Source organism: Athene cunicularia (genome assembly GCF_003259725.1).
Source record: "Athene cunicularia isolate RWA chromosome 19 unlocalized genomic scaffold, athCun1 chr19_part1, whole genome shotgun sequence".
NCBI lineage: Eukaryota > Metazoa > Chordata > Aves > Strigiformes > Strigidae > Athene > Athene cunicularia.
The window spans coordinates 11,629,404-11,647,945 of NW_020799124.1; positions in this window are offsets into that span (position 1 = coordinate 11,629,404).

Below are 18,542 nucleotides of genomic sequence, written 5' to 3' on the forward strand. Positions count from 1 at the left end.
GGGGGGGGGGGGGAATGCTCTCAGGGCTCCAGGGAAACATGTCTCAGGGCTGGGGGTAGCTGAGGAGTTCCCCTCCCTTGCTGGCCCTCTCCAGCCCACACTGACCTATTCCCACAGGTGCTGTGTTGAGCTGGAGCCAATTCTTCCTGTAGGACTGGGGTAGGTGGGTTTTCCTGGTCTGAGAACACTGCTGGTTTGGTTTCCTGGGGACACCACCCTGAGCCACCCTTTGATGGGTGCACCATTGACCTCACAAGAAATGCAGTGCATTTAGGATGGAGGCCATCCTGAGATTACCTTTAATCTCCACTCTTCTCCCTGCATACCAACTCCTTGTCTTTATTGATTTAGCTAGAGATGTCTTTTGCTATTTGTTTGAACTGTCTTTGCAAGGTTCAGCTCAGCTTGACTTCTGGCAATTTTCATTGATGCTGGGCCTCAGACCCACTTTTCCCTGAAGATCACCCTGGTCTCCTTAATATCTGTTTATTCTCACTGTGATTTTTGGTGGGCAAGCCACTATTTCAAGGGGTATCAAATGGTTTTCACCTTTGCCTTGAAAACCCTGTTGTCCTCCAGCACATTCAGCCTCTGAGCTCTTCAGTTCAGTTGACTTCAGTGTCTGGGTCCCTAAACTTCTCCCAGTACAGGAAAGAGAAATACTCCATCTGAACTGCTAATCTGGCAGAAGTTTGTTTTAGATGAAACCTATGTGGTCAACGTGCATGTTCTCTGATCGACTTTTCTACCATATCTCCCCAACAGCAAAGACCAAATCTAAAATAGTAAATTCAGGGACCATCTGTCAACTGCCACGTCCCAGAATAGCCAGTAGCATTTGCTCTCCAATCTATATCTGGAAGTGAGACTCCCAGTGTGACAGTGAGATTTATGAGCAGTAATGATTAAGGGACATATTCAGACTGCTTGCTCCGGTACCTAAAAAGGACTTGAGCACAACTGACATGAATAGCCCCGCAGCTGGGCTGGGCTTCTGCTCCACGGACCTGTGTTAGGAGAAGTATGGCTCTCTGCCCCAGCTCCCCAGGGGATGGAGACAAGGACTCCATCCCAACCATCCCATTTCCTCCACAGTGGTTGCAGCAGCTCTAGCGTAGAAAGCCTCTGAGTTGGCCTAGAAATACTTGAGCACCACTGTGCTCATGCAATGCTTCAGCCTACAGCTCCTTTTTATGAGCTGCAGATCCCAGTCTGGAGGCAGCCACAGCATTCTGGAGGTGCCAGTTTCTCTACAAAGCCCTGGAGATATTTCTCTTTCTCCCAAAGCAAAGCCTGCAGCCAAGTCAGTCAAACCTCGACCACATCAATCCTCAAAGCCCTTTCATCTGAGCAGGTTTCTGGCATATCCACACTGATGTATGATGTTTCTTCATGGCACTTCCCATGATTGGGGGATCGACCTGTGCCCCTCATTCATCCCCAGGGCACCTCCCTTCACCACAGCCATGTCCCACACCAGATGTCTTGTGATAAACTATGTCAGCTCACACACATCTCTCCATGGTTTCGGCCTCAGCTATATTACTTGATGAGCCCAGAATTGTCCTCCCATTAACCTGAGTGCCTGCTCAGCCTCTCATCCCCTTGAGCTGGGTGCTGGGTTGACCATGTTTACTGTGAGCAGAAACCTGTGAGCATGAGGTGGTGACACCAGTCAGGCAGAATCAAGGGGTTTTGCACCTTCACTAATGTGTACCATGCCAAGGTTAGCTCTTGGTGGGACTTGGTGTGGTGTTTGGGTTGGGATGACTATAGGACAGTGACATGTCTTATGCTCACTGAGATCGTAAGGGGCTAGAGCATATGGTGCATGAGGGGAGGCTGAGGGAAGTGGTTTCTTCAGCTAAGGGACTATCTAATTGCAGTTTTCAACTGCCTAATGAGTTACGAAGACAGAGTCAGGGTCTTCTCAGAGGTGTGTGGAAAAGGATCCAGGGGCAACCAGCAGAAGTTGCAGCAAGAGAAAATCCAGGGTAACACGAAGGAAAAGATTTTCACAGTGAGGGTGAAAATCCTCCTTGCAGATGTTCACAACTGGCCTGGACAAAACCCAAAGCCACCTGGTCTCTCCTTGGAGCTAGCCCTGCTCCAAGGAGGAGGTTGGATGGGAGGCACCAGAGATCCCTCCCAGCCTGCAGCTCTGTGCCATACTACAATGTCCTGCGTACTTTGGTGAGCAACATGCGGTCTCAGCTTTCATTCCAATTAATGGAGCTTTTTTCCCCAAATATAAACAGTCTGCTCTTTTCAGGAAAATCTGCCGGCCTCTCTTCGGAGCCAGGGAGCCACATTGCTGGTTATAGCCCGGCCATTGATTTACTGGTATGACTACGGCCAAGTTGGACGGCATCTCTGTGCCGAGATCCAGCATCCTTGAAATGCAGGAGAAACCCAGTCTATCAGCTGGTCCATCTCATCCTTATCCAGCACAGGGCCTTCGCAGTCATCGGTGTAATAAGCTTTCAGATGAAAGCCACTGGGGGAGTGCATCCATCATTGTTAGCCTGATTAAAGCTAATTCACAACACGTCGGCTTTCTAGAGATTGTGTCTTTTTCTCCGCCTCACTTCCTGTTTGCAAGCCGATTGCAGCAGTCTTTAATTAATTGTGGCTTGAAATTATTTAGGCACTTCTCAGGGAATAAATCTTCCCAGACTGAACAGGGTGTATTGCAGCGAAGGCACAACCCCGAGGAGGGGAGAGAGGAATGTCTCCCTGGGCAGGGTTGTGTCTTTGTCCGAAAGCACTTGCCCTGCTCTTGGTCAGTGCCAAGGCCTGGGGCTGACCCCCATCCTTCGCGCGGTTTGGAGCTGAGCACTCCTGTTCCTTCGCTGTTCCAAGGGCTGATCTCTCGCTCGTGAACAGCCAGTACAAAGCGTCTGCAGCCGAATCCTGATCGGCCCATGGAATCCAAGTGAATTTTCCTTGGGAATTACTTTCACTACTTGCTCTGCTGCTGCTGTCAGAGGGCCATGAGAAGTGATTGCCATAATGACGGTTGAAATCCAGTTTCCCTTCTAAGCCTTTTTTAATGTTATTTAGAGCTCAAATCAACTCTTTTTTGGTTGAAAGTTTCCACTCTTGGGCTCAAGCCAAAAGCAGATTTTTCAAGAAATTGGAACCGACTGGGTTCAGTCATTTCTGAGTCACACACATGGAAAAATACACATTTCCCCCTCGCGCTCCACGGAGACACATTGGACATGTACGACTCAAAACCAGCTGGAGCAAGAGACTTCAGACTTGGCTTGTTTGATAGTCCACACCGAGGTGTAAAAATCAAGCCAGGTTTGGAGAAGCTCGCATTGGCATTTTTACACTTCCCTCCCCAAAAGGACTGTTGACTGGCGCGCAAGGGGCAAGAAGACGCGCTGTTCTCTCCCCTGTTGCTTTACATTGCTTTCTCCAATGGGATAATCCCGAGGGATTAGCATTTAAAGTAATGAATGTTTAAAGTTAGCAAGAGAAGAATTCCAGCAATGTTCAATTCTTCCTAAGCCCCTTAAATGGAGCCGAGATGAGGGGGCCTCGAACAGGGAGACATCAGTCAGCTTCAGAAGTCAAATGGAGTAAACACAATTAATAATCCCTTCCTCGGTCTAGGACAAACACAGGGGGACTCTGACACCCCAAACATCCAAGTGGCTTGGATGTCATTGTTCTAACCAGCCCCACTGCAGACCAAGGTGGTGGGGAACAGTTTGCTCCAGAGCATTTGCTCCAGAGCAGCCCCAAGGGGTTTGTGTGACTTGCTTGAGACTGAAGTGTGGCAGAGGCAGGAACAGAAGCCAGCGACTTAGACACCGAACTTTTAACCACAGAACCCTTCTTTCTTCCCTTAATGAATTATGTCGAGACCACACAAATCTTGTTGCTGGAAACTTCTGCCTTCCCCTCCTCAGCTACCTGAGGCAGTTGCTGGACATGGGATGAGCAGTCACCACGAAACACTGAAGGTAGCTGCTGGGACAAGTGAGCACGCTTGTCTAGATGTTTGGTGGGTGGTTGCCACCACACCTGCACTTTTGTGCTTGAGCTGTCAGCTGGGGGGGTCAGTCTCCATCCCCACCCCATAGGCATGGGGCATCTCCAGGTCTGGGGCTGTGCCAGGGGACTTTCTCTAAGGAGATGGCCAAGGAGTCTCTAGGTTCAAGGATTTCCCAAGAGGCCATTCTCTGGGGGGAGGTGTCTGTGCTCAGGGTGCCCAGGAGCTCAGGGAGCAGCAGGAGGGCTGTGGCCAGGCTGAAGGCCCATTGCCTGTCCCGGTACCCCCAGCTCTGTGCTCTGGGTGTTATGGAGCGGGGAGGTGCCTGCACACAAGGAGCACAGCAATCACCAGGGAGCAGAACCACGATAAGCTGTGTCTTTCACACCCTTCCCTGCCAAGGAAAGGTGGAAGTGGGAGGGAGAGGCCAGGAGGTGGAAGGGGCTGGGAGAGGAAACCAGCTGCATGAGTCACGGCCATGGCCGGCAGCTGGTGGGCAGGACACCCACAGGAAACGCTGTTTCCCCTGGATAAGGTGCAGAGGACAAGCTGGCACAAGCCCATGGGCACAGGTTGTCCCCAGCACTGCTGGGTGTAGGGCACATGTACAAGCGGCAGAGCTGGATGGAGAAGGTGGCAGAGTTTTGCCCGGCACCATTGGACATGATGTGCTGCACCAGAGGTAGTGGGTTCCGCTGTGCCGTGGGACCCCTCTTACTACTGACATCTTGTGCTGGGCTGGGTTTGGTGCCCAGCTCTGAGACTGCTCAGCTACCTGTAGTGGGAGGAATATATCGTGGCTGGTCAGCTTTCCACCTGGGCTGAGCATACATGGGGTGCACATGCGTGCTGAGCTGAAGGGCTTTGAGCAGCCAACCCTACCATTACAGACAAGATAATGAGTAGCCTGCTCCTCCCTCTCCCTGCAAAACTCACACAGAAGGCCAGTACCACCAGCACCCTGGGTGCTGGTCCAGACCATGACTTTGCTCATCTGCTGCAACTTCATCTGTTTAAATGGGCACAGATGTCCCTGCAGCATCCCTCCCACCCCTCAGCAGACCTATGGCCAGAGGATGCTTCCAGCAATAGTCATTGGCCTGGTGCAGCTTGCACACTAAGAATCTGGGCAACCTGAGGCTCTTCCCACACGTGCCCTGGTTTGGGCAAGCAGAAAGGCTACAGTGATGTCCCAGCAGAGGTGGAGAAAGGACAGTTTCTTCTCACTTCCAGAAAACATATCCTATAAAATGATGGAGCTGGTGTCTCAGAGAAGGTTGTGTAATTCCTGCCAAGTGGGTCACCCCAGGATTGATCCCAGAGAAACCCTGGAGAATGGCACACGGGCAGTTCTGATATGGAAGGAGAGCAGGAAACGCTATGCATTGGGATTCTTCCAGCCCCTCTGTCCTGGACAGGCATCTCCTCTGAGGTCTGGGGCCACACAGGGGACCAGCAAGCTGTGGACACCACCTGACCGAGTCCCTTCTGGGGGTGACAAGGGTCCTGAGTGAGCAGATGTGGGAGGCACAGAAATATCCCAGACACCACAGCACATGGGGCTGATCTGGGGCTGGCCTTGCCTTGTAAAGACTTTGCCTTCCCAACAAGCTCCCATGAGCTGGAGAGTGGCCTCGGGCCACTGCGTAGGTCATGCCTGGAATAGGGATAGAAATCCAGGTTTTGACATCAGCAAAGGGGTAGAGGCAGGCAGGCAACTGGGAGCAGTGCACGGTGCCAGCGCAGCGACCCTCGACATGTGGGATCAGCCACCGCTCTCCCAGCCCACCTCTCTGCCCAGCCCATCACCTCCCGTGGGCAATGGCACCTCCTGGGCCGGGAGAGGGACCCCGTCCCAGCTCCTGGGGCAAGGAGAAGTGGTGACAAAAGATAAATGTATGCAGAGCAGAGGAGATGGAGGGGCAACAGGCAACCTGGCCCAGGTTGGGAGGGGGGCAGAACCGGTGCCCATGCTGATGCACAGGGATGCCCCCAGGATCTGGGGGGGATGGCACGGGGTCCAGGGGGCTCCTGGGTGCTCTGCCATCATGCCCTGCCCCAGCTCAGGGGCCAGGCACTTCCACACTCTCAGAGCCGTGCCGGCCGCTTTGCTCAGATAGCTTTTCCTGGTGTTTAACCTGATTTTCCCCCACTATAACTTAAGCCCATTTGATATCCTGTCTGCCACGAGCTGGGAGAACAGACTGTTCCCTTCCCCTCTGTAGCTGTTTTATGTCTTTGAAAGGACCGGCACATCTGCCCTTGCCAAGGCTCTGCGAACCCCATCCCGATCCCCAGAGCCTCTCACCCCATAGACCGATGCTCTCTCCCCTCCCTTTCTTGCCATGCCACGGGCAGCAGGCAGCACAGACAGTGCAAGGCAATGCCCTGGCAACTGTCCCGCCGTGCAGCCTCACAGACAGCAGAACCCGGTGTGGGTGCTCACAGTCACGCACACACACCAGGAAGGGCACAGAGGGCATCTTCTGGAGAACACTCCAAAGTACGTCATCTAATGAGATGAAATGTCTTGAATTCCCCACGGCTGCCAAGACCAGGCTGGGATTGTGCATGCCACAAGAAGCTGAAATCTCTGGCTCCTGCACACACGGCAGGTCTCAGACTGGTGTCCGGCAGTGCCAGGCACAGGCACCCCAGTGGGATGCAGGGAAGGATGCTGGGGAAAGATGCTAAACCCAACAGCCATGCAGGAATGGCCCCTAAATAAAAAAGATAGCCTGGAAACTGTGTGTCAAAATCTGTCTGACTTCCAGGCAAATGATGGAGCTGGGCACAGCGGCAGGGATGTCCCCGTGCCACTGGCTGCATCCCCGCTCGCTGGCCTCCCTGCCGCGGTGCCAGGGGACAGGGCTGGGGCGGAGGTGAAGTTGGGCCAGGCTGGGGCCGGGCAGGGGGAACTGTGCAGGCATGGTCCTTATGGCTTTTGGTCTTTTTCCACCAAAGGGTTTTGGGGTGGGGGGTGTTTTATATCTAGATTTTTTTGGAAGGGTTTTGGTTTGATTTCCTCCGCCGCCAAGCACTAAGTGATCGCTCTTTCCCCCCTTGGCAGGAGCTGCCTGTCTCGTGGTGTTGACCTTGGCTGGGCTTTCTCTGAGGCTGGAGCGGACTCACACCATAAATTCCCTGTCTTCTAGGAATCTAGCATGGGAAAGAAAAGAAACACGAAAGAGAAATGTGGATTAAAATATTTTGCATCTTAGCACAGAACAAAGTGGGGTTGGCATCAAGCAGCCAGATGACTTCTCTGAATGGAGAGGTGTTGCATGCACAGCCGGGGAATCGGCAGGTTCAGGTGCTGTGAGTGCCGGCACCTCGTGGCACTCATCCCCGGCTGCAGGGCACGCAGGGACAGGAGCTGCCCTGTGCCAAGGGAGAGCCCTGGCAGGGCATGGCACGGTCCTTGAGCACGCACAGGGATGAGCACTGAGCACAGAGCCCGCCGGGGTTTGGGGCAGCAGGACAAGCAGGCCGTGGTGCATGGGGTGGGATGTTGACCAGGGAGCAAGGCTGAAGCTTTTGTAGGAGACGGGGGTGCTTCTGGGCAAGGGCAGGGCTGTGCCCTTGCCACCACCCGAGGTGGCCCACTGTGCAGAGCACACCTGTCCCCAGCGCTGCGATCTTCCCTTGGCAGTGCCCTGGCCAGCGTTCACTACAGCTGCATGGCTTCGAGGGTGGTTTAAGCCACCTTGCCCAGCCCCGGTGCAGAAACGCTGGCAACAGAGCACTGAGGTGAAGCAGCAGACACCAAGTGGGCCAAACCCCAGTTGCTTTCACAAGCAGGCGAGATACAGCACAGCCCCTAATTGAATCCAGCAGAGCTGCCTCAGACAGACAAAACACAGCAGTGACTCAGAGCACCAGGCTGAGCAGACACAACCGTCCCAGCGCCCAGGGAGATGGGCTAACACCCTAGGGTGGGGGGATCACCTAGCACAGCACAGTGATACTGTCCCATGGACCCCCAGGCTGTGGAGGAGAGGGGATCCCTGTGTGCAAGAAGTGTTGGGACAAGCCCTGAGCTTTGGATGTCCAGGGTGTGCAGAAGCCCAGATGAGCTGGGGATGCTGTGACACCAGGGCGATGGGTGCTGTGGAGCAAGACTCCCACCAGTGCTGCTGGTATTGCCAAAGCCCCATGGTGCACAGAGCTGCACAAAGCCAGAGCAGTCTTGAAGCTGGACATTGAAGCTGAGGATACCTGAGCAGCTTGGGACAGGGTCTCAGGGTGCCTGAGTGTCCCCCAAGCATGGCTGTGTCTCCCCACATGGAGGGTCAGGACTCCTGAACCCTGACAGGGCTCGCAGAGCCCACTGTCAGGCTGGTGCAAGGGGAAGGAGTGGCTGGTGTCTCAAAAACCCAGCTATGATCCTTTCCCACCCTGCTCTCAGTTGCCTGGGCTGGATATTAGCTGAAGTACATCATGCAGACATGGAACAGGGACGTTTAAAGGTCCTCCAGGGAAGGAAGGACACAGTCACAGGTCGCTGGCAGCTTGAGAACTGGCAGGAGATAAAATCTTTCTTTAATATTTCCACACAGGAGATAAAATCTTTCTGTGTATCACTGTGCCTGGGAACTCTGCAGAGCAGTAAACCCAAGACAGGCAGGGCCCATCCTAAAGAGAGGTCCCTGCAGGTTCTGAAAGAGATGACGTTATGGGGACGGGAGTGTGCCGTGCTTGGGTAGCAGGTTTACATCTTATGTGTTCTGGGAACGCCAAAGCACCATTTATTTGACACTTTAAAAGGGCCTCATTTCTCAGAACTGTAACCTGCTTTAAGCCCAACCAGCTGGAAGGAGGCCCTGAGTCCCCCGAGTGTGAGCGATACTTTTAATCTCTTTTAAAACACTTTACTACAGCCATCACAACTGCCCAGCCGAGAGCATTGGTGGAGCTCGTTCCTGCTTCCCCTGAGCTTCAAGGGATGGGGAAGGGGCAAGTTGTTAAAATAAACCAGAGTGTCCAGATCAGCTGGGAGGAAAGAGGAAATTGATAAGAAATGTGAAGCAATAGGGTCACACGGAGAAAGCCATGAGTGGCAAAGCTGGGTGGGGATCCCCTCAGTGACATGTCATGAAAGGATGTGCCTGGGACCACCCAGGGAGGCACAGGTCCCTCCTTGGGGCTTGTGGGTGAAAGCTGGCTGCTTGCACCAGGTGTTCACATCATGTTACACATCGTGCATCAGCCATCACAGGGGGCAATGACCTGGTCTCCACTCCCACCACTCATCTGGAGGGGTTCAGCAGCAGGGACTGGAGCAGGATGTCTTCCCACCATGCCTGGGGAGCACTTGCAATGGGGAAGGGTGATTATGGGAAGCCTGAGAAACATCGAGAACCTGAAAGGGTTGATGGCCCAGAGAAAGTGAGTGGTAGCTCTGTGAGCCTGACCCAGCACAAGTAGGGTGAGGATTGGCTGCAGGGTTTCTCTGCCAGCGTGCATGGTTCTCGCCCCACCTTTGTGTCACTGATGGCTGAGAAAGACAACGGTGCTGGTAGTGATACCCCTAGGGCCAAATCAGTACATGGGGCGGTGGCATCCCTGCCAAAAACCTGCTGAGAGCCACTAATGCAGTGCAACCACCTCACCCCTGATCCAGCCTTAGACAGGGAATGGCTGAGAGGCAGCCCAGCATGGGGGCAGTGGGACTTGTGGGTGGCTGCCCCCGCTGAGGCTTTTATCAACGCCCCACCAGAACACGGTGGGAGGAAAGGAGCATGTGGAATAGCAGAACATCAGTCCTGGGAAAAGGGCTTGGAGGGGGATAATTTGAGAGTGCAGCCCCGGCACTCAGGCAGTGCTGCCGCAGGGGGGGATCAGGTGGTGAAAGGCTGTGGGAGCCCCCTGAGTCAGCACATCGAGGGACGGTGAAAGGAGATTTGATCCCAGACCACGTGGGGAAGGGAAACAAGATATCAGAGGCTCTGGGCACATCAAAGCTGTGATGGGAGGAGGGAGTTGGAGGACAAAACGGGACAAGGAGAGTGGGAGATGATGTGCAAGGTGCCCTTGAGCATCACCCTCACAAGGCTGTGCAGAGACCAGCCCTCAGCCCCTCCTGAGCATCAGCTACATCAGCCACGAGATCTGCCTGCAGCATCACCCTCACAAGCAGCACGACTGGGACTCGCACACCTATTCATTCTCTCTCTCTCTCCTTTCCAAAGTCGGATTTCCCAAAGGCAGCCTCTACAGCCGTGGAGCTGGGCGGCACAGGAGGGAGGAGAGCAGTCCCATAAGAGGGTGGCCAGGCCACCACTCCCAGCCCAGCCGTGACAGGGTGTCTGTGTCCTCGTGCACTGGGCTGCAGCTGCCGGTCAAATGCCAGCCCGGGAAGCACTCCTGAGGGACCCATTCCCATACCCTGCTACCACAGGCAACAGCTCGGGTAATCCTCCTCATAAATTTTTCAAGCTCCATCTTGAAACCAGTCAGGCTATTTGCAGCACTGGCCGGGTGCCAGGGTTTCTAGTTCACCAGAAATGTCGTGTTTGTTTGTTTTTTTAATCTGGGCCAGGGCCAAACTGGATCCGCACCAGCGTTTGGGGTTTTTTTTGAAGTTTCCGGTGAACCACAAGCTTCTCAGCCCCACAGCTGCTCAGCGAATTGACATGCCTGTCAGCTTCACGGCTCACACCAGCAACAAGTGTGGTGGGATCTCGACTGCGATGGCATCTGGGGCTCTGAGCATCATCCCACTGACGCTCCCAGGTGACCCTGCCGGGCAGCCACTCAGGCTGGTCCCACCAAGGGGCTCCCCTTCCATCGCTGCCCCAATGGCACAGATGCAACAGGATTTTTGACAAGGCTGTTAGGCTGAAGGTTTCTGCTGATGTGCAGGTTTTGCCCCTACTTGACCCCAGGAGAGGCTGTCGGAGAGTTGCTTTTTGCGAGAAGGGGATCATCCCTCTTGCTTGCAGCGTAACCATGTTCACGGCCAGCTGATAGCCATCTGCTTCTCTGCCAGCACTGTCCTCTAGCCTAAATAGCTCTTATCCCTCCTGCTGTTTACTCCCAGATGTATTTATAGACCAACTCTCTCCCAGCCTTCATTTTCCTAGACTAAACAAGCCAAGAGCTTTCAGGCTTCTCTCATAAAACCAGCTCTCCTCTCACCCGCCCATTCCACCTCTTCCTGTGCTGAGCCCTTCATCACACCCATGGATGAGCAAAGCTGGGACCGGGGCAGCTCTAGGCAGTGCACCCACTCGTGGGTACAAGCCAGTCTCCCTGTGAACACCCCACCAACAGGGTCTGTCTTTTCTGTGGCCACATTGTTGACTCATGTGTTCCCAGACTGCTCTTCCATTTCTGTTTTGACTTTCATTGACACCTTTGGGCATGCTGTGCAGACACCTGACCTTGCCCTAACATTTTGCCCAGCTCAGGCTTTCCAGAAGGCTATTTTGCTCTTTCTCTGTGTCCATGATGCTTTCCCATTTGACACCCCAGCAAATTTCATTAGCAAGGATGGTCTCAGGATCAGCTTCAGCCTCTGCTTTCAAGCCATAGCTCATCTTTCAGCCCACCTTCTTGCTGTCTTCCCTTGTTCAGTTCCTCACCATCCAACAGTCCAACCTCTGTCCCAATTTCCCCACCTTTCCACTCTATTTCCATGCAGCTGTTTCTCATGCACTTTGCCAAATGAAGGGCAGATGGACAAATCCTGGCAGCAACCTCAGGCAGATGCAACAAGCACGTCACTGTGGCGCTGCAGGGGAGCACTGGCAGCCTCTGGGATCGGGCTGTCCTGGAGGCTCAAAGGGAGAGCAGGCATCTCTGTGTCTTGCTTCCAGGGTGGACTGATGGAGGAGGTCTAGCTCCCAGTCACTAATGCAGACACCAGGCTCCCAACAGTGGGGGACTGATTCCCAGTATCCAGTGGTGAGTGTTGGCTGGAAGTACACTGATGCCTCTGGTCCAACCTACCCACACAGCTGACCCTGTTCTGGAGCACAGGAGGAGCGGGGACTTGGGCTGGTTTAAGGGGGTGAAGAGAAGGCCAAGGGCATCAGTAAAATACCCCTCAGGGCTTAGGCAGTGCCTTTATCAGTTGTTCTAGCCCAGATACTATAGCCAGACACTTGCAAGATACATTTTTAAAGGAGATCTGCTCCTGGTGTAATCAGAGACTCAGTTTAGGGCTGCTGAAGGCTCAGGGTATCACACACTGCATCACTCTCTTGCCAGGGAAGCCCCAGAGAGAGACAGACAGCCCAAAAGCACCTGCAGGTGCCACAGACACTCAAAAGTGCACCAGAGGGTCTCCCTACCACCATGAAATGCCTGTGGCTCTCCAAAAGCCAGAGTTGACTTTTGAAGCCAAAACGTTTCTGCCCAGCACAGGGTGGTGGTAGCATGGACTTCATACCGACAGCAAAAACAAGGTCACTATCTGGCCTGAGATGATGCAGTAGCCCAAGGCACAAATGTGATTTAAGGGAGCTCACTGTGAGTGAGAGGGATACTGTCCCAACAAGCAACGATGTTTTCTGGGTCTCAGGAAGAGCCAGTTTCCTAAATCTGAGAACAATTACAAGCAAGATTGTCTTGGAGGAAAAATTTAAACAGAACAAAATGAGAACGATGGCTGGGAATCATTCAGAAATACTTTCCGAAGAGCCCGAGTTTTGGCCAGAGGCAGCAGTGCAGAGCCTGAACAATTTCGAGACCCATCAGACCTCCCCAGACTGGCAGCACATCCCTCTCCCCCTGGCTAGAGACCTTGGCAGCTCTCCTGCAATGGTGCCCATCTGGATCACTGTCTGCTTTCGAGGAAAAGTGGCTCAGAGGAGCAACAGCCAGCAGGTCTTTGCCCTCAAGGTCTCACCAAAATCGTCAGTTTGCATCCCCCCAAGCCTTCCTGCACAGGCACCAGCTCTGCAGCACAGAGAGCGCTTCCCCAGACAAGTTTTGCTCAGCCCTTCCTCCATGTCCTCGGGCTTGGGCAAAGCCCTGCTCTTCATTAGGAGAAATAGCCACAGCAGGGGATATGTTTTCTCTTGTGCTTTGCCATCCTTTTTCTCAGCCCCAGGCTCTGTCTGTGCTCCTGTTTGCAGAGCCTCCATCTCCTGGGGAGCCCCAAGAGACTTGTACCCCACAGGCAGTTGGAACCTGGACAGGTCTGGGACAGTGGGGCACCAGGCTGGGACCGCCCAGGGTGTCCCACCTGGTCAGGTGGTTCACAGCAGAGCTGACCCATCCCCAGGGACACTTGGCAGCCACCTGGTGTCACCTTTGCAGACAACCCAGCCCCACCACTGCAGGATGATCCCCAACACTCGGTGGGATGGGCATACAGATGCAACCTCACCCAACGGTAGCAGGCAGATCTGTGAGCTGAAGACACAAACAGAGAAAACAGAGGTCTTGTTCCAGAGGGGAAAAAAATATTTATCAATTAGAACCATATTCTGGAAGAAAACCAAGCAAAGACATCAGGTCTGGGGATGATGGGAAGGAGTCAGCTCACCCAGGCCCAGCTGGGCCATGGGAGCAGCACCCAGGTAAGGCCATGTGGTGGGCACTGGGGAAGATGAAACTGCTCTGCATTTCATTTCTACCCCTGTCACCTGCTTGAGACAGCTCTGGGTTACCCTGAGCCTGGTGGAGGCAGGGGCAGCATGATGCCAGTGGGCATCCAGCTGCAGTCCCTGGGCACAGACGCTGTGTCAGGCAGAGCCTGTGCAAGCTTAGACAGAAAAGCCCTCATTTGCTTTGCCAAAACTATTAATTTTGTTAGGAAAAATCCAGAATGTCTTAACTTTACCCAGGCAATATAAGCTTTTTACTCATAAAATTGAATTAATTTCTATTAAAGTGTAAAAATGAAAGGAATGAATTAAGAAGAGTTTGGACCCCTAAAGAGATGCTGTCAGACTTTGGTTTCTCCAAAAGCAGAATCTGTCTCAGGCCAGACTCAAACAACCTATTGGAGGCCACTGAGCTGCCTGTGCATGAACAACCCTGCCTCTGCTGTTCTCTGTAGCAGTGGCCATGTCCTTGCATCCAGTTCCTCCACCCATCACTGCTGCAAGCCCACAGGAGTGACTGGGTTTGCTTACACCAGATCTCCTCTGCAGGGAGAAGGAGCTCAGGAACCCAAGATGTAATGGTGATGGCCAAGCGTTTCCCTCCCAGCGACAGTGCCATGGCGCAGGAATGGCTGCAGGGAGCTCTGGTTGCTGCTCAGAGGCAGCAGATGGTGGCTGCCAGCACTGCAACGCTGTCAGTCATCCCCCTACACAGGTGCAGGAGTGGGGGGTTGCTTCTTGGCCAGCCATCCACAATGGTCCCTTCCCAGTGCTGCTTCCAGGAGGCCTCAAGAGAACTCTTCCTTCTGGAGGCTGATGGGATTTGGGTAGGGGTGCTGGGGGTCCCAGCCCAGCCTTGTGCACCCAGCCTGGGTGGATCAGAGAGGTCAAAGGCTCTAGAGCACCCTCTTTCTATCTTTCCATGGGGACAGCAGTGCTGGCAACTGAGCCTGGAAATCCTTTTCCACAGGAGCTTGACCATCAGTTGCACAGCTGTAACATTTGCTGCCCATGTGTGCTCCTCCAAGGCTTGTCCTCCCTTCGCAAACGTGGATCAGACACTTGTAGGGGAGAGACACCAGAACAAATGTAAACAGGAAAAAAAGCTGCAAAGATCTGTCTCTCACTCAGCTGCTCTATAGGGATATGATTTATTTCGAGTACCTAAATGCAGGTTGACATTCTGATGACACAAGGTTAATCTTAGCTAGAGGCTTGTAGCACTGGTGCCAAGCTTTGATAGTGTCCCAGCAGACTGATGCAGTTGTGCCAATATCCAGCTCAACTCAGTACAGGAAAGTCTGAATGTTTGATCTAAGCCCCTCTCTATACCTCCCTCAGCATGTTGTGCTCCAAATCCTCGTTCTTGGTTGAAAAGCAAAACTCTGCTCCTCCGTGATCAATGCCAGGCGTTGTATAGCTGATCTCCTCTGCTCTTGGCGAGACCCAGAGTCTGAGCTCTCTGAAGTGACAGGCTGTGCGCTAAGGCAAGTCAGAAAACAACTTTGAAAACCACTATGGTGGTTTTTCTGATCTCCTCAAACACCTCCTTGTTACTTGCAGGTTGGAAGTTTCCAGCCAGGAACATAGACCCATTTTTCTTTTCTTCCCCTCCACTGCTCATGGCCATAAAAATCAAGAGTGTCTAGGATCTGTATTCATTGCACTTTTCCATTTCCACCCGCAGCTTTTCCAAACCTCTTCACCTCTGGAAGAGCTACAGAAGCAGCAAAAAGAAAACTGAAACTCAGGAACGCACCACTGTGCAGCTGTGCCAAGCGTGAGGACTTTTGAAATGTCAGCGGGACAGAGGAAAAAGCCCCTTCGGAGCTGTTTAGAGAGAAGCAGATAGTCTTTCCCGCAAGAATCAGCTGTGTGACTCTGACTTGCAGCCAGATCAAGCCCTCGGTCCCACAGCTCAAGGATTCTGACCCCTCTGTGCCTCTGCTTTGGGCAGCGGGAGCCATGGTATCCTCCACATGGCATCATCCTCTGTTTTTTAGAGGATGAAGGGGTAGCTACTGACTCCATCCCAGGGCAGATTCCCAGCCTTGTGTCTGTCAGGACTGGTATGGACAGGAACAGCTCTGCCTGTGGAGAAGGAGCTGCTTGGGGATGGACAAGATCCACCCCAGGCTGGCAAAGGGGTGTCAGGGGGATGGAAGTAGAGGGAGAGGCTCTTTGTGCCTGAAACTGGAGATTGAAAAAGTGAAGCAGAGAGCACTTCCCATCTTCCCTGGGCTCTGAGCACCACCTCTGCACCCCATGAATCCACACTCTGCCACCCCTCAAGCCCAGGCTCCACTAAGGACATCCTTGGAGGAGCCCATTCCCATGCTGAGCCAGGGCCAGTCTATACTCGCAGTGGTCCTGCTGTCCTGGGGTGCTGGTGTGGTGCCACAGGGCAGAGATCAGCTCAGTGCTGCACACCCGCAAGCCTGGGTAGGTTCTTTGCACACAGAGCTGAGGAGACCTGGAGGGGTGAAGGCTGCAGCTCGAGTCTCGGCACAGCAGGAGACCTTTGCAACACATCTGGCCACATCCATGGGTCAGAGAAGTCCTGTGGGACTTGGGAGAGGGGACGGCAGTTCTGTGCTGCACTTACAAGCCGAGTGTGGTCGAGCCAGGGCGCGAGAGCCTCAGGAACCTCATGGCATGTATTACAGATGGACGTGTCCCAGGTTAAACATGCGCCATATGGGCTTGCATCAGCACTGAGGGCTTTTCAAAGAGCGTCCGTTCGCAGTAACCAGCCTGGAGGCTGATGTTATCCAGATGATACTGTTGTCTTTGGAAAGGCTCCTAAACACTTGAAAAACACCTTCAGCCATACTCCAACACAGCAGAGCAGGACTGAGATTAGAAATTGCACTTGACAGTGTTCAATCTGTCCAATGGGAGTAAAACCAGATCCAGTTCACGTCTCTGCAATTACACACCTCCCTTCCATAGAAGAAGTGTTTTCTCTTTCATCTTACATCACGGCTATGCACATTTTATTCCTGCTTAAGCCTCAGCTGTAGGGCTCTTGAGAGTATTTCAATGCAATCTCAAACTATTCTGGACAGATGTTGCACAAACTAATTTCAAAACAGTGGTGGTCCTGATCATGACTAGCCCAGAGTTTAATACTGTTGGATTCTGGGTATCCCACTGGGACAGCATACAGATGTCTCGGACTAAGGATTTTGAATTATACTGCACCAAATCCATGAAGGCAGTGCTGATAAGGCCATGTGCTTGTGTCAATACAGTAAAAGAAAGCACTTCATAGTAAAAATGGGAGCACTGGCTTGGTTATGTGTAGGTTGCAGAAAGATGGAGAGGTTGGGGAGGTGGATGGTACCTTTGAGATCATCCATCTGAAATGGAGACACAGTACCCTCTGAGGACATCACTAGTCACCAAAGACCTGGACCCCAGTAATGCAACTCGCTGAGGATCGGCACGTTTATTTCTAGTTCATAGTCCATATCCCAAAATACAATGGAAACTACTTGTTTCTCCAACCTTAATTTTTATTGGGTGCCTGCAGAGTTGTTGCTGAACATCACTGCACTTGGAGCTGTTTGCTGAGAGCCCCTGATTCAGAGATGACACTGCCTGTAAGGAGACATCCAACAATAAGAGAGCCTAAGATGTCTGAGAACCTTGTTCAGCTCCATCACTGTCTTCACCCCATGGCCTTAAAGTTTCTCAGCAAGACTGAGGTGCATACAATATTTAGACTTGGAAACTCTCTGGTAGACAGAAGCCTCAAGCATGGACAATCTTCATGCTGATCTTGAAGCTGGACTTTGTACGAACTTGCAAACGAGAGCTCAGAAATTCCCCTACAAATCCTGCCAACATTCTGATGTACTTTCCAGAAAGGTCTGCAGGGTCCTCATCTGTCCTCTGAGCACAGAGGTGGCTTTTCCTCTCAGCAAAGGGGACTGTCCTTCGCCAGAGAGATGCCCCTTATGCTACAGATCTCCTAGGACACTCAGTGCACAAGGCTTTGGCCAGAGGTTTGAGATCAGCTCTGGGCAGAGAGAGTGCTAGCTCACTCCTAAACCCTCCTCACTGGTATTTCTGAGCTTCTTCAGTGTTTCGTTACAGACTGGTAGCTATAAGCTCCTGCTTATGATCTCTGTGCACACTACGTGTGTGTAGAAAGAAGGGCAAGCTCTGGAGACGGAGCAGAGATCACAGACTCCGGGGAACATCCCACCTCTCCAGACACACACTGACACGTCTGCTGGAGCTCATCACTGGTCTCTTTGCCAGGACAACCATGCAGAGATGGAGGCACAGAGCTGCTCGACTGCATCTGCTGGAAGGAGAAGAGAGAAGAGGCTGAGGCAGCACCATGGGAATCCAGAGACCACTGGGGTGCTGGGAGGGATGGAGAAGTAGCCTGGAGAGGATGAAACTTTAGAGACCTGTACAGCAAACTAGAGGCTGTTGAGTGACCAAAAGGAGTACTGGAGGGAATTCATGTCTCTGAGCCCAAAAATGAATGAGTACCCCAAAACCAAAGGTGGGAGAGATGGCTGAGGAGTCCTAGCTTACGCTTACAAAAGCAATCAGATTTTTCCAACCTGGAGGACGCACCTGGATGGCACTACCAGTCCTCAGTAGAAATGACCATGGCATGGCAGAGCAGTTTGCAAACATCAGGTGACAGCACCAGGTGCACAGGCATCCAACGAAGCGTATTCATGCAGCAAATACAGGATACATCAAATGCAAGATGTAGGGTGAAGGGTCATGTGTATCTGGCATCATGTGCAAACCTAAATGCACTGCTCTGCTCTTGGATAGAGCTGTTCTGCTTCTGTGAGACACAGCTATCTCTCAAGGCTGAATCATAAAGAAAGGGGAAAAAATAAAAATTACAAGGCAAGGCAAGAAAAGGCAAAGCAAAGAAAAGGCAAGGAAAGGCAAGGAAAGGCGAGAGGAGAGGAGAGGAGAGGAGAGGAGAGGAGAGGAAAGGA